The following is a 16547-nucleotide window of genomic DNA, read 5'->3' on the forward strand; positions in this document are numbered from 1 at the left end:
GTAGAGAGCATAAAATGCAATAAGAACCAACTGATTTGGTCCTTTTGCCTAAGCAGGAGGAAGTACTGTAGGACAATGACACTAAGGCGATCTTCTTTTGAATACACAAATGGTCCCATACCCAAGGGCTATTCAAAACATCTAACACTACCATTTTATTACTAATACAGCCTGAGATGTAATCACCATAAAATCACGTTTTAAGCAAGGCATTTTGTAACATATTCATTAACGTGCTGTAGGGGTCCGTTTGTAGACTCCTATAGGCACAAAAAGAGAGGTAGGCGGGATGCAGTGGTGAGGTCCTAGTTAGGCTTGATGGTGCCAAGAAACCATAATTGGCAGTAACACATTTATTAGGGAATAATACAGGACTGTCGTCCAAAGCGCCACCCACAGCCATGTCAGCCAGAAAAGCCGGTGTGTTCTCGACTCACAGCGATATGGCCAAAGCAATGAAGAGTTGGGCAGCTGACAACCACAGAATTCTGCGGACTCCAGCTCTGCATAACGACCTCCAAAGTGCTCTCACGGATGTCGAAGATTTACAATCATGTATCTCGTCCCAAGTACACCTGAAGTACTCGCTGGCACGCAGAGGTCGGCTCTCAGTCCTCGCTTAGGAAACAGGACCTGGCAGCATCTGTCTCGGCGTCTGGAATGGGAAAAGCAGCAGCTTTGCTCTCCACTCGAAGGCGGATGATGGACAGCGTCCACGTCACACAGGGCAAGCCTGCAGCAAGCGTGCAGGGTAATGGAAGCCTCTGAATTCTGTCAGTGTGGCCTTGGAAGTTCGCAGCGGAACTGGCAGCAGCAGCGTTCTTCCAGCCAGACTCATAGTTCGATAGACGATCGAGGAAAGCTATAGTTCAATTCCTTTATCTTGGCGGTTCGCGCATGCCCGCCCAGACGTGGAAGACTGCTGCGTTGCCAGTTGTACGCGCCAAGAGAAGCACCGCCATAGTATAGTTCGCAAACTTACGTTTAGGTGGGAGCGCGCAGTTTATGAAGTACAGCCACCACGGCCGCATTAACCCTTTCGCTGCTACAGAGACGTGCTCCCCGCATTCCGCGATGTGCGCGATTTTGTCATCATTGCACTGTTCGCCTCTGCAGACACATGGTGTTCCGACTGCTTTGACACACTTTATCATTCGATTTAATAAAAACTATTTGGCCCAAAAATTTGATTTTTACACATCTTCTTGACTGATACCTTGCCCCCATAAATGACTTAATTTTGTTTCGATGTTCAACGCAGTTATTGTGCAGCATTAGATGTAGTAAACCATTGCACGAAATTTTGAAGAGTTTGCAGAGGTGAAAGTCCATAGCGTATACCTTCCATATGGTCGATTTTAGTTGCCACTAGAAATTTCGAAAAACTACATTCAAACGAATAAAATTCCAAATGTACCACTCTTGCCGCTCTTTTTGGCCCTTCTCAATCTCTTGAATCAGACCCAAATGGTAAGGGTCCCATACAGACGAACAATACTCTAAGACTAGGTGAACTAACGTATTGTAAGCAATTTCCTTTGTTGAAGGACTGCATCACTTTAGGATTCTACCAATTTACCGCAATCTAGACTTCATATTGCCCGTTACTTGTGTAATCTGATCATTCCATTTGAGATCCTTTCGAATAGTCATACCCAGATACTTGACGGATGTTACCGCTTCCAATGCCTGGGAATTTATTTTGTACTCGTACATTAATGAGGATTTTCGCTTTGTTATACGCAGTAGGTTACACTTATTAATATTGACAGATAACTGCCAGACATTACACCACGCATTTATTTTCTGCAAATGCTCGTTGGTTTGTTCACAACTTTCGTGTGATACTACTTTCCTGTGGACTACAGTATCATCGGCAGTCTAATGCCGCTGTCAATACTATCAACCAGATCGTTTATGTAAATCGTAAAAAGCAGCGGGCCTATTACGCTGCCCTGGGACACATCTGAAGTTACGCTTGAAACTTCCTGGCAGATTAAAACTGTGTGCCCGACCGAGACTCGAAATCGGGACCTTTGCCTTTTGCGGGCAAGTGATCTACCAACTGAGCTATCGAAGCACTACTCACGCCCGGTACTCACAGCTGCCAGTACCTCGTCTCCGTTATATCCTTTCTTTCAGGAGTGCTATTTCTGCAAGGTTCGCAGAAGAGCTTCTGTAAAGTTTGGAAGGTAGGAGACGAGGTACTGGCAGAAGTGAAGCTGTGAGTAGCGGCCGTGAGTCGTGCTTCGGTAGCTCAGTTGGTAGAGCACTTGCCCGCGAAAGGCAAAGGTCCCGAGTTCGAGTCTCGGTCGGGCACACAGTTTTAATCTGCCAGGAAGTTTCATATCAGCGCACACTCCGCTGCAGAGTAAAAATCTCATTCTGAAGTTACGCTTGTTTTTTGTTGAAGTCACCCCATTCAGGACGACATACTGCTTTCTTTCTGTTAGAAAACTTGCTATCCGACCGCATATGTCATCGGGTAGACCGTAAGCGGGCACTTATTGGAGCAAGCAAACACTGTGGAACTGGGTCGAACGCCTTTCGAAAGTCGAGAAATATGGCATCAACCTGGGAGCCGGTCTCTAGAGCCTGTTGTATATGATGCACAAAGAGGGCCAGCTGTGTCTCACATGACCACTGTTTCCTAAAACCGTGCTGGTTTCTGCAGATGAGCTTCTCAGAGTCTAAAAAGGTCATTATGTCTGAACAGAAAATATGTTCCATGATTCTGCAACAAATCGATGTCAGCGAAATTGGCTGGTAATTATGTGCATCTGATCTTCTCCCCTTCTTATAGATTGCTATGACCTGGACCTTCTTCCAGTCCCGTGGAACTTTCCGTTGTTCCAGTGATCTCTGATAGATGATGGATAATAATGGTGCTATATTTATAGCATACTCAACATGTAATCTTTCGGGGATACCGTCTGGGACAGATGCCTTCCTGGAGTCTAAGGATCTTAACTGTTTTACAAACCCAGATACTCTAAACACTATGTCAGCCATCTTTACGTTTGTTCGATAAATGAAAGGGGGAATGGTGCTGCAGTCCTTTACCGTAAACGAGTTTTTGAAAGATAGGTTTAGAATTTCGGCCTTCTGTTTATCATCATCCGTTACATTACCCGTACTGTCAGCAAGAGAAGGTATTGAATTCTTTTTAGCGTTCATTTCGGAATTTTTTTTAAGAAGGGTGGGGTATTTATGTTGGCGCTTCCAATGCACTCTGCGGTGGTGAGGATGTCTATGATATCGTTTGTCCTGGTATTTCCTCACTGTCAGGTCTCCTACTGACTTCAGACTCTCGCAACTACACCTTTCACAGGCTCTTTCCTGCTATCTCAACAACCGAATATTTGAAGTTGCATTTACCTAGCACTCCTCAAAAAACTCTGCTTTGCCACTAGTATAACGCTATGTCTCCGCTACCATGGTGACATTATGCCGATCTGCGCGCTAGGTTGTTCTCCCATTCTGTAAAAGCTTCCATGTTTGCCAAAACTTCCTCAGCTTTTCCACCTAGCTGGTAGTCTACTGGTCATTGACACAGGCGGTTTGCATTCCGGGTGCTTCCAGGGTAGAACATAGGCGAATTTTTAGTGTCTGTCAGGGACACTCTCCTGGGGTGTAACAATACTGGTTATCTACAAATGTGTTATGCCGATAAAAATCGCCTTCTTGCATCTTACCTTCTGGTACTCACGTTAGCTTACTTGACACATACTTATATATGTCATTACCTTTCGGCAGGGATTTAATAAATTATTTCATAACGCCAAGTTTCGTGTGAGTTGGGGGCATAATATTTTGGATCCACCTTTGAATCAAATAGGACGTCCACCATTCCAACTTTGGCATTCTAACTAGCCAGATATTCTGATGCTACTACTTGTCTTTTGCACGACTGTTCCATTCGCACAGGAAGCACGGGTCTTCCACACAACTTGAAGCCATAAGATTTGCAAAACCAGGCATCAATATTTTTGCCACCAGTCGCTGAAATCTGCGTGAGGAACGATGTTTAAAACAAACATATTAGCATCGACATCACAATATCACATAAATACATAAATAAGCGTATTATAAACTTTAAAATAAAACATGTTTTTGCAGTAGGTTACACTGCGAACCTTCACGAAACAACATGCAAGAATGCACCAACAAATCCTTTACCTTAAACAAAAAAAATTCATTGTCCACCAGTGCTAAGTATTCCACTCACATAATTATGTATTCCACTCCACTCTGTTCACTGACATAGTCGTTTATTTTTCTGTCGCCTACATTAATTCATGACATACATCCCTCTGTTATTAAGTTAGTTTGTTAGATGTTTATTCATCCACAAATGATTTTAAAATATTAGATATGTCCGTTTAACCTATTAGGCAGCATCAATATGGACTATATCCACCTTCCGCCTTTGTCACTGCTTGAACTCTACTGCGGGCAATTTCAGTGAGGTGTTTAAATGTTCGGGGAGGAATGGCACCCATTCTGCCTCATGGTGGAAACCAAAGAAGGAAGTGATTTTGGACTCTGGAGTCTGGAGTGATGTTGACGTTCTGGCACTTCCCAAATGTGTTCCAGTGGGTTCAGTTCGGGACTCTGGGCAGGTAAGACCATTTCAGGATATTATTGTATACAAACCATTGCCTCACAGATACTTCTGTATTTAGAGTTTTCTTAAGGAACGAAAAGATGATCACACCCTAAACACGAGCAACATCCCCATACCGTAACTCTACTTCCTCCGTACTTCACTGCTGGCACTGCTTTCTTGAGGCATTCACTAAACGCTAATCCCTCCATCAGACTGCCACAAGGTGTAATGTAATTGTTGTTGTTGTTGTTGTGGTCTTCAGTCCTGAGACTGGTTTGATACAGCTCTCCATGCTACTCTATCCTGTACAACCTTCCTCATCTCTGAGTAACTACTTCAACTTACATCCTTCTGAATCTGCTTAGTGTATTCATCTCTTGGTCTCCCTCTACGATTTTTATCCTCCACGCTGCCCTCCAATACTAAACTGGTGATCCCTTGATGCCTCAGAACATGTCCTACCAACCGATCCCTTCTTCTTGTCAAGTTGTGCCACAAACTCCTCTTCTCCCCAATTCTATTCAATACCTCCTCATTAGTTAGGTGATCTACCCATTTAATTTTCAGCATTCTTCTGTAGCACCACATTTCGAAAGCTTCTATTCTCTTCTTGTCCAAACTATTTATCGTCCATGTTTCACTTCCATACATGGCTACACTCCATATACATACTTTCAGAAACGACTTATTGACTCTTAAATCAATACTCGATGTTAACAAATTTCTCTCCTTCAGAAACGCTTTCCTTGCCATTGCCAGTCTACATTTTATATCCTATCTACTTTGACCATCATCAGTTATTTTGCTCCCCAAATAGCAAAACTTCTTTACTACTTTAAGTGTCTCATTTCCTAATATAATTCCCTCAGCACCACCCAACTTAATTCGACAACATTCCATTATCCTCGTTTTCCTTTTGTTGATGTTCATCTTATATCCTCCTTTCAAGACACTGTCCATTCCGTTCAACTGCTCTTCCAAGTCCTTTGCTGTCTCTGACAGAATTACGATTCATCGGCGAACCTCAAAGTTTTTATTTCTTCTCCTTGGGTTTTAATACCTACTCCGAGTTTTTCTTTTGTTTCCTTTACTGCTTGCTCAATATACAGATTGAATAACTTCGGGGAGAGGCTACAACCCTGTCTCACTGCTTTCCCAACCATTGCTTCCCTTTCATACCCCTCGACTCTTATAACTGGAATCTGCTTTCTGTACAAATTGTAAATAGCCTTTCGCTCCCTGTATTTTACCCCTGCCATCTTTAGAATTTGAAAGAGAGTATTCCAGTCAACATTGTCAAAAGCTTTCTCTAAGTCTACAAATGCCAGAAACATAGGTTTGCCTTCCCTTAATCTTTCTTCTAAAATAAGTCGCAAAGTCAGTATTGCCTCACGTGTTCTAACATTTCTACGGAATCCAAACTCATCCTCCCCGAGGTCGGCTTCTATCAGTTTCTCCATTCTTCTTTAAAGAATTCGCGTTAGTATTAGTTAGCTGTGACATATTAAACTGATAGTTCGGTAATTTTCACATCTGTCACCACCTGCTTTCTTTAGGATTGGAATTATTATATTCTTCTTGAAGTCTGAGGGTATTTCGCCTGTCCCATACATCTTGCTCACCAGGTGGTAGAGTTTTGTCAGGAGTGGCTTTCCCAAGGCTGTCAGTAGTTCTAATGGAATGTTGTCTACTCCCGGAGCCTTGTTTCGACTCAGATCTTTCAGTGCTCTGTCAAACTCTTTACGCAGTATCATACCTCCCATTTCATCTTCATCTACAGCCTCTTCCATTTCCATTATATTGCCCTCAAGTACATTGCCCTTGTATAGACGCTCTATATACCCCTTCCACCTTTATTCTTTCCCTTCTTTGCTTAGAACTGGGTTTCCATCTGAGCTCTTGATATTCATACAGATGGTTTTCTTTTCTCCAAAGGTCTCTTTAATTTTCCTGTAGGCAGTATCTACCTTACCCCAGTGAGATAAGCCTCTAATGTGATTATCACTCCAAATCACTCGTCTCCAGACATTCAGTTTCCCGTGGCGTCGCTCTTTACAGCACCTCACGTGTCACTTAGCATTGGTAGAGAAATGTGTGACTTTTGAGGAGCTGCTCGACCGTTGGACCCCATTCTTTTTAATTTCCTACACGCAGCAGTTGTTCTAGCTGGATTTCTGGTAGCACTTTGATTTCCACATCACATCACGAACAACAAAGAGTCGCCTTGGGCAGCTTTTGAAGGGTTGAAGGGTCCCTGGTGGTGATTATGATGATGTTTGTTTGTAGGGTGCTCTACATCGTGGTCATTAGCGTCCGTACAAGATCCAAATCTTTCCATTTCCAGTCTCGGCACTTCCAGAATGACGATGAGGACAAAACAAACCCCAAGTCCCTGGGCGGAAAAAATCCCCGACCCGGCGGCCTTGGGCAGCTTTTGAAGGGTTGAAGGGTCCCTGGTGGTGATTATGATGATGTCTGTTTGTAGGGTGCTCTACATCGTGGTCATTAGCGTCCGTACAAGATCCAAATCTTTCCATTTCCAGTCTCGGCACTTCCAGAATGACGATGAGGACAAAACAAACCCCAAGTCCCTGGGCGGAAAAAATCCCCGACCCGGCGGGGAATCGAACGCGGGACCCCATGATCCAGAGGCGCAACGCTAGCCACTACACCACGACCTGTGCGGACTGTCCCTGGTAGATTTGTTACTCAGGTGACATCCAAAGCCTAGTCTATTTTCAAAGTTACTGAGCTCTCCTGGCGGATCCTATCTGTTGTTGCTGCTGCTCTGCTGACAACACAACACTCCAAAACTCCATTTATACTGGCGGGTCCTCCTTTCGTGACGTCTAGCAGTCAATTCCGCATTTTATAGGGGTATCCGGATACATTAGATCAGATATGTGTTTACAGGTCTACTTTCACAGGGATTTGCAAACTACTCTATGAAAGTTTTGCACCACTCACGTGACTCGCTCAGTTTGCGTTTCCTGGACCGGAAATTTCTTTTTCAACACTGTTCCAAGCATAGGAAGCCACTACAGACACTCAAGTATCTAATAGAGATAAAAGTAAATCTGGGTTTGTAATCCTCACCGAAGGTTTTCTCTATTGTCAAAAAATGAGTAACCCATTCCTGTCATTTATCTGTTACGTTTCAAGTGGTCCAGTGCGCCTGTTCGTCTGACGTTGTCGCGCGACCTTGACTCCCGTGCATAAGGGGCTTTCAGACAGAGAACATGCGATGAATTTAAAGTTCTACGGCTCTTATGAATCATCTGTATTTACTAATAGTTATTAAATCGGAAATGTCATTACTAAGAATAATTTTGACAAGATGTAACCGTGTTTGCATCTTTGTCTAACTATTGCAAAAGACTATCACATAAGATCCGATGCATTGGGTGGATATGGAGCTCGGTTTCTTTTCATGCAAAATGAAGCCACAATACACTTCACAGCACTGCCTACCTCAGATATCGTTCTGATGACAATGATGTACACCAAACAACAGAGCCTGCATTCAGCACTAGGACTAAAGCAGCAACTAATTAACCAACAGCATTTCTGTACGAAAGTAGACATTAAAACTAAATGAAGACGGTCGCAAGTACTGAATGGACAAATTCTATATTTTATTTCTAGAATTCATTAAAATATTACTGAAAGCTATTCTTTTAATATAGCGTATTTATTGAAAACAAAATGGATACAAGTGAGATCATCATGACGTACCTTTTTACCTACCATGCCTGAGAAAACTAATCTGTATAATTAACAACTATTATTTACGATAACTTGAAGATGAAATGCAAGAAGAATTGAACGATGGCAACGACCATTCCAGATATACAGTAGTATAAGTAAACGAGAGGTTAACATTGTCGGCACAGATAACTATATTTTCTGAAATAAAAGCCCATCAGTAAATGAATTCATTTTACAATGGCGAAGGAAAGATGTCAAGAAATGTTTGTAGGTAATATTGGTACAATGAACTGCCAATAATTAATAAACCGTATCATCCAAAAAATCAGGGTTCAAATTCGTTCACTGATATGACTGTTACTCTTCCACACAATTCTAAGTAGCAGAGTACTTGAAAGTTCTTGCCTTGTAGCACATGAGCAGTCGTAAATTGCAGCGTCGAACAATAATACACGGCTTTTTCACGTCTCTGTCAATGTAAGCAAATACGGAGCGCCGCGCCACCTTCCAGAGCCTTTGTTCTTGCAGTATCAGTGGCCCAATTTCTTCACCACATTTTACGTCCGGAAAAGTCTTGTATCCGTAACAAATACTTTACTGAGACGATTTATAGCTGTGAACTTACTACTGCACCATTTCCTTAAGATTCTCAATAAAGTTTAGTGGCACAACAATTAACATTTTTAACTGCGCAGTCCAGAACATCAACTGCCCCATAGCATTGCCTTCAAGAGACTTCTGCTCCGTTCTGTTCCGCCCTCGGCCGCTATGCGCATCAGGTCAACTAAGAAGCGTGCCAAAGAAAAAGGCACTGTGCTTCTCCGACTTACCTGACTCGTTGTTATAAATCTGGAGGTGTATATACACTCCTGGAAATGGAAAAAAGAACACATTCACACCGGTGTGTCAGACCCACCATACTTGCTCCGGACACTGCGAGAGGGCTGTACAAGCAATTATCATACGCACGGCACAGCGGACACACCACGAACCGCGGTGTTGGCCGTCGAATGGCGCTAGCTGCGCAGCATTTGTGCACCGCCGCCGTCAGTGTCTGCCAGTCTGCCGTGGCATACGGAGCTCCATCGCAGTCTTTAACACTGGTAGCATGCCGCGACAGCGTGGACGTGAACCGTATGTGCAGCTGACGGACTTTGAGCGAGGGCGTATAGTGGGAATGCGGGAGGCCGGGTGGACGTACCACCGAATTGCTCAACACGTGGGGCGTGAGGTCTCCACAGTACATCGATGTTGTCGCCAGTGGTCGGCGGAAGGTGCACGTGCCCGTCGACCTGGGACCGGACCGCAGCGACGAACGGATGCACGCCAAGACCGTAGGATCCTACGCAGTGCCGTAGGGGACCGCACCGCCACTTCCCAGCAAATTAGGGACATTGTTGCTCCTGGGGTATCGGCGAGGACCATTCGCAACCGTCTCCATGAAGCTGGGCTACGGTCCCACACACCGTTAGGCCGTCTTCCGCTCACGCCCCAACATCGTGCAGCCCGCCTCCAGTGGTGTCGCGACAAGCGTGAATGGAAAGACGAATGGAGACATGTCGTCTTCAGCGATGAGAGTCGCTTCTGACTTGGTGCCAATGATGGTCGTATGCGTGTTTGGCACCGTGCAGGTGAGCGCCACAATCAGGACTGCATACGACCGAGGCACACAGGGCCAACACCCGGCATCATGGTGTGGGGAGCGATCTCCTACACTGGCCGTACACCTGTGGTGATCGTCGAGGGGACACTGAATAGTGCACGGTACATCCAAACCGTCATCGAACCCATCGTTCTACCATTCCTAGACCGGCAGGGGAACTTGCTGTTCCAACAGGACAATGCACGTCCGCATGTATCCCGTGCCACCCAACGTGCTCTAGAAGGTGTAAGTCAACTACCCTGGCTAGCAAGATCTCCGGATCTGTCCCCCATTGAGCATGTTTGGGACTGGATGAAGCGTCGTCTCACGCGGTCTGCACGTCCAGCACGAACGCTGGTCCAACAGAGGCGCCAGGTGGAAATGACATGGCAAGCCGTTCCACAGCACTACATCCAGCATCTCTACGATCGTCTCCATGGGAGAATAGCAGCCTGCATTGCTGCGAAAGGTGGATATACACTGTACTAGTGCCGACATTGTGCATGCTCTGTTGCCTGTGTCTATGTGCCTGTGGTTCTGTCAGTGTGATCATGTGATGTATCTGACCCCAGGAATGTGCCAATAAAGTTTCCCCTTCTTGGGACAATGAATTCACGGTGTTCTTATTTCAATTTCCAGGAGTGTATATATATATATATATATATATATATATATATATATATATATATATATATATATATATATATATAAAATTATCTCATGGCAGTATATATAGTAATTATCTCATGGCAGTCAGGCATGGTGGCTATGCTGATACTTTAATGTGGAAGCAATTTACGTTGGAAAATAATTAGAACCAGTTGCGGCCACCAGGTGCAAATCTGGCGCTGTACACTGTTTGTATGATGGTATGACATGCACACTGTCATTCGACAAGCCATAACGTGAGTGAACAGTATGGCTATCGAGAGGAGAGACAGTACGCTGTTAATGAAACTGTTTTATGTGAATGGCAGCAATTACAGTTCTACGTTAAGAGAGTACCACGAACTGAAACGTTTGAGTAGAGGTCCGACGCCACTAAATGGTCTAAAGAAGATGAGAATGAAATTTGGAAACGTGGGTGAGCTTGGTGTATTACCTGGAAGATGGTTCAAATGGCTCTGAGCACTATGGGACTTAACATCTTAGGTCATCAGTCCCCTAGAACTTAGAACTGCTTAAACCTAACTAACCTAAGGACATCACAAAATACCCAGCCATCACGAGGCAGAGAAAATCCCTAACCCCGCCGGGAATCGAACCCGGGAAATCGGTCGTGGGAAACGAGAACGCTACCGCACGACCACGAGATGCGCGCTTACCTGGTAGAGAAATGCGTCCTATCCTGTTGTAAGTTATGGACTAGGTTGCTAATGCTGTAACTGATCATGCAGCACGTGCCCTGAGTAGTGATAATGCTCGTGCAGTGCAACGAGAATTGTCCATCCGGTGGTCAACAGTACAGAATGTTTTGCGGTATATTTTATACCGGTACCCGTAAAAGATACAGACAATGCAGCAACTGAAATCTCCAAGACGCTACTCCAGGCAGGTGCGCAATGGAAAATACTGAGCGCGAAAATCAAGATTTGGCCCAGTCTGACTACCCCCTGAAGCAGATCTTAGGATCTCTTAATTGTGATATAATTTCCTCCTTCTTTCTCTTTAACACATAAATAACAACCTAACATAAATGAATGATTAAGGGAAGTAGTAACTACTAAATGACAAACGTTATTCCTGCTTATACATTTATTGCAGATTAAAAACCCCTTTATATTACAAATGTTTGTATTTCTTAACTAATATTACTGATCTATTGCCCAAATCTGCCCCTTTTTATGGCTACGCGATCTAATATAATTAACGCGAGATGACTGACATGATCTACGTACCAAACACTAGAAGACACTACTTTCAAAGATGATCTACAGTGGTGTACAACCTCAGTGGAAATAAAACTTACGTGATCACAGCTGTTTAGCCTTACAGCTCTAATAAGCCGAAGCAACTAGCAATATCACCGTATGTACTGCGTCAGGTGCGTCGAAGTGATGGTTCTCGTACACGTCTGCGATGATGGAAAAACTCCACCCACAAAATAAACTCTTTCAAACGCTAAGAGGGCAGAAGACGGTCCTCTGACTAGTATACTCTAATACTGTCTTCTCCTCTCTGTGTCCTACAGACAAGAAATATGAACGCCCAGCCATCAGGACTACTCTAATACTGTCTTCTCCTCTGTGTGTGCTACAGACAAGAAATATGAACGCCCAGCCATAAGGACGGAATTCAGATGACGTCTCTACGTGAGTATAGACAGACGAAGTGCTCTCAATCATTGAACGCTGCGTACCCAACAACGACTCTCTACCCGGGATGAAGTCCAGAATCGTATAAATTCGCAACAGTACAGTGCCTAACCGTTTTAACTATAAAATCTCCTGAGAGCAAAGACAGCAAGTCCATCTGTAACAACAACAGCTGATACTGAGCGACCATCAAACACGGGCGCTCAAAACGGAAGACCCCATTCTCTCCACCGCTGGCTTCCCAGAAAAGCTCGGCTCCCCTCCCTCGTAGCTGCAGAAGGAAATCAGGGAGTATTCTCCTTCTCTACAGATTCTTCCGAACGCCGGCCAACCACATTTTAGTCTTTTGTCGTCCAGCGCGGAAAGTTTGTGAGGAAATACCTATCCCCGTTAATTAGGAAATCACACAATGGTACGCTTCTCAGGGCCAGAGTTACGCCTGCCGTTTCATTTCCACTGGCGTTCCAACCTCTGCCTGTGTAGGCAATCATTCATTGCGCCGTTTTGATAATAAAGACAATCCATCACCTTTCATGCAGTAAGAGTTAACAGCTATTTACAAGGTGTACGTGACAATGCCAGTCTTATTTAAATATTCATATATACGATGCACAGCGTATCAAACGATACCTAATTCCGGTCTTAAATCACGGCAAAGTATATGGATAAGTGCTAGTAAGATGCAAAATTATAGCCATCTTACAAATCTTATGATCTGCAACAACTTTCTAAATTTTTTCTTCGGTTTCTGGCAAGGATCGAAGTTCAAAAATGATTCAAATGGCTCTAAGCACTATGGGACTTAACATCCGAGGTCACCAGTCACCTAGACTTAGACCTACTTAAACCTAACCTAAGGACATTACACACATCCACGTCCGAGGCAGGATTCGAAGCTCCGACCGCAGCAGTCGCGTCGTTCCGGACTGAAGCGCCTAGAACCACTCGGGACAAAGGGCCGGCGGGATCGAAGTTTATGACGTGACTGGGCAGTAGTCTATGGAGTGACGAGACACATTTTACAGTGAAGGATGCAGTGAATACACAACTACCGAATTTGAAGTACTGTTAAATCACGTGTTGTGCTAAAATAGCTATTGCGCTTGCTGTATATGACTGCGTAGTGTGGATTCACAAGCACTTATATTCTTGATCCTTTATTCTTTGAAGAGAATACATCCAGAGGACCAGTCAAGTATACCCGGTCGTCTGCATGTTATCAAGACCTTGTACATCATGTGACTTCTGATTTGGAAGACCGTAGCTGTGTGAAAATCACTGTTTTCATGTAAGATGGGGCAACAGCTCATGTCGCTCACCCAGTGAAAGGTCTGCTTAATGCAACCTTCCATGAACGTGATATCGCCAGAGATTTTCCAGACGCAAGGCCTGCAAGATCGCCTGATCTGAATTCATATGATTTTTGGCTCTGGGGATATCTAAAAGAACGAGTTTACCATGGACACATTCAGTCTGTACCTGACCTGAGGACTAATATACAGCAACACATTGCTCCGATTCCACTGGAGCTGCTACAAGCAGCTGTTGGTCACGTCGTTTTAAGGATGCAGCACCTCGTCAACATCTCTGGTGCTATTATTGAACAAACTGTGTAAGTGGCTGTTAATAATAAAGTCAACATTAGGCCCTTCTCAATTGTTCGACCATTTCTGTCCATTTCCTGATCCTAATCTATTACATATACAAACATTTCTATACGTCTTTCTTCCATATACAGAGCCAGATTTTCACCTTGTGTCCAAAGCTTGAACTAATATTTTTCCTGCGTAAATCGGTTCTTCATTATCGCATTTCAGTATCTACCAAGTTTCGCTGCCATATGATAATTACAGCCCACAATGGAACTCATAGCCTAAACTATGCTTCATCTGAAGAGATTACATTGTATATGCAATCAATAGTCTCACCTTCATAATTGTTTCTGTTCCTGCTTTTAGTATTATTACAGCAGAGAAACTAGTTTCTAAGTTTCCATGCCTTCTGCATTACCCTTCTTTGGTAGAAGCAGCTGTGTGAACTACAGGGTGTACATAAAGTCCGGGACCTCTTTCAGTTGTTTATTGCACAAGAACCAAACGTTGTATAGACATCATACATATGTATACCGCCACATGTACACCGCCACAGCGTAGTTTGGTAATTTGCCGACAGTCAGCGCTAGCTGCAAACATGGCGATCTCAGGTGCAGAGCGAGCTTTCTATGCGTTGGAGTTCGACAAAAACAAGTGTGCTACAGCTGTTCAACGGATTTTTAGAACAAATTACGGTAAGAAGCCACCAACAAGGAAGGAGCAACAAATTCGTTACGACGAGTTACTTGTGCCTGGCAAAGAGAAGCGGACGTCCAAGTGTGAGTGAAGTGAATGTGGAGTGCGGACGAGAGACATTCGTAAGGAGTCCAAAGAAATCGGTGCGTCGTGCATCCCCAGAACTCGAAATGGCTCCAATGACAGTGTGGAAAGTCCTGCGACAGAAGCTGTCTATGAAACCATTCAAATTGGAGCTGGTGCAGAATCTCAGTGACGACGACAAAGAAATGCGTGTTGAGTTTTGTTCGCAGTTGCAACAATTGAATGAGGATGGAGATGGCATTGTTGATCGCTTAGTTTTTAGCGACGAAGCCACTTTTCACACTAATAGGAAAGTGATCAGGCATTATTTTCGGATCAGGGGTACAAAGCATCCACACGAATGCATGAATTTGAGCGTGATTCCCTAAAGGTAAATTTTTTTGTGCCTTGTCACGTCGAATACTGTACGGGTCATTCTTCTTCGCCGAGAAGACTGTCACTGGATATTCCTACTTGGACATGTTGCAGCAGTGGCTGATGCCTCAAATGCAATCGGATTCTCCGTTCATCTTTCAGCAAGATGGAGCTCCACCGCATTTTCATTGTGAAGTTCGTGGGTACCTGAACACGGAGCTGCCACATCGATGGATCAGCCGTGCTACAGAAGAGTACAGCTGTTTCATGAAATGGCCTCCCCAATCACCAGATCTCACTCCGTGTGACTTTTTCCTTTGGGGACACATTAAAGATCTGGTATATGTACCGCCTCTGCCACGTGATGCAGCAGAGCTCTGGGAGAGAATTTGGGAAGCGATTGCCACAGTTGATGATTACACACTGGGATTGGTATTGACATCTGCCAGGTCACTCATGGTTCGCATATAGATTGTTTGTAAAAAATTTAGAGTTTCTCTTCAAAATGCAGTATGTATGACATCTGTACAATGTTAAGTTCTTGTGCAATAAGTAATTGAAAGTGTTCCTGGACTTTATGTACACTCTGTATTTTACATTTACTGCAAAGTTGAGTAAATTAAAAGACTCGTTTGGTATATTAAGCGGAGAAGCTCGCATGCTGTCCTCAAATTCTTTCAGCATACATATTAATAATACCTCACCTAAGAATTCTGAATTTTTATTTCTTAATTTGTGTATGGTTTTTCTAATGTCATGCTCTGTAGTGCATAATAACATAGTTTTACATTCTACTGCTTCTTTCCTTTTTTTAAATTCGAAAGTCGCTCCTGTTTTCTTTCTACTATACTGATGGACAAAATCATCGATTTCTGTGGATCGTTCATTAGCTTATCCCTGCCCTTCAGCTGTAGCGTATTGTGTTTCTATGTATTTTTCCATGTACTCCATTTTATGACATTGTATGCTGCTTTGTTTTCTGGTGCATCACTCAGTACAGTTTTGGAATTTAATGATGTTTTCCACTAAGCAGTACTCTTCTGTAAATATTTGGGTAAAAGTGATGAAAGCTAAACAGTTCTGCTCGATTGGCTCAGTTGGAATTGAAACCCGTAAGGACTCGGGAGAATTTTCTAATACCTGCTGATATTCACATGCTTTTATTTTACATTGCTACTCGTTTGGTACTTTTGGTAATTCCAGCTAAAAATTCAGTTTAAACAGTGCAGGGAACTTAAAGAATTCTGCACTGACATTGTTCACTCTACAAATTTCCACCCTTCTTGAGGCTACAGCCCGTAAATACAGGGGCATCGTAGGGCTTTTGGTGATGTCTAACAGATGACCACATTCATTCCGCTGGCATCTTTTAACCTGCCTCTAGCACCTGGTAGTATTTCCATTCTGCTGTCACGCAACTTTCGATGTCTGCTAAGTGAGGCCTGTGAATTTTGCAATGAGTACTCTTCTGTAAGTTCGTGCACGTTAACTGTCTTTTATAACTGTTCTCATTGAGGTATAGTGTATAATATTAAAATGTTAATGCA

The 16547-nt window shown here is 43.7% G+C and overlaps 1 protein-coding gene and 1 non-coding gene across 2 annotated transcripts in view; both read left to right on the forward strand.

Annotated features, from left to right (window-relative positions):
- Window positions 1–16547, forward strand: part of LOC126365860 (uncharacterized) — a 226585-nt gene that overhangs the window by 94296 nt on the left and 115742 nt on the right. The window lies entirely within an intron of this gene.
- Trnas-cga (transfer RNA serine (anticodon CGA)) lies at window positions 2246–2320 on the forward strand. The gene has a single exon. It is a non-coding gene; the product is annotated as a tRNA-Ser (tRNA).

The sequence above is a fragment of the Schistocerca gregaria genome, chromosome 4 (genome assembly GCF_023897955.1).
Source record: "Schistocerca gregaria isolate iqSchGreg1 chromosome 4, iqSchGreg1.2, whole genome shotgun sequence".
Classification (NCBI taxonomy): domain Eukaryota; kingdom Metazoa; phylum Arthropoda; class Insecta; order Orthoptera; family Acrididae; genus Schistocerca; species Schistocerca gregaria.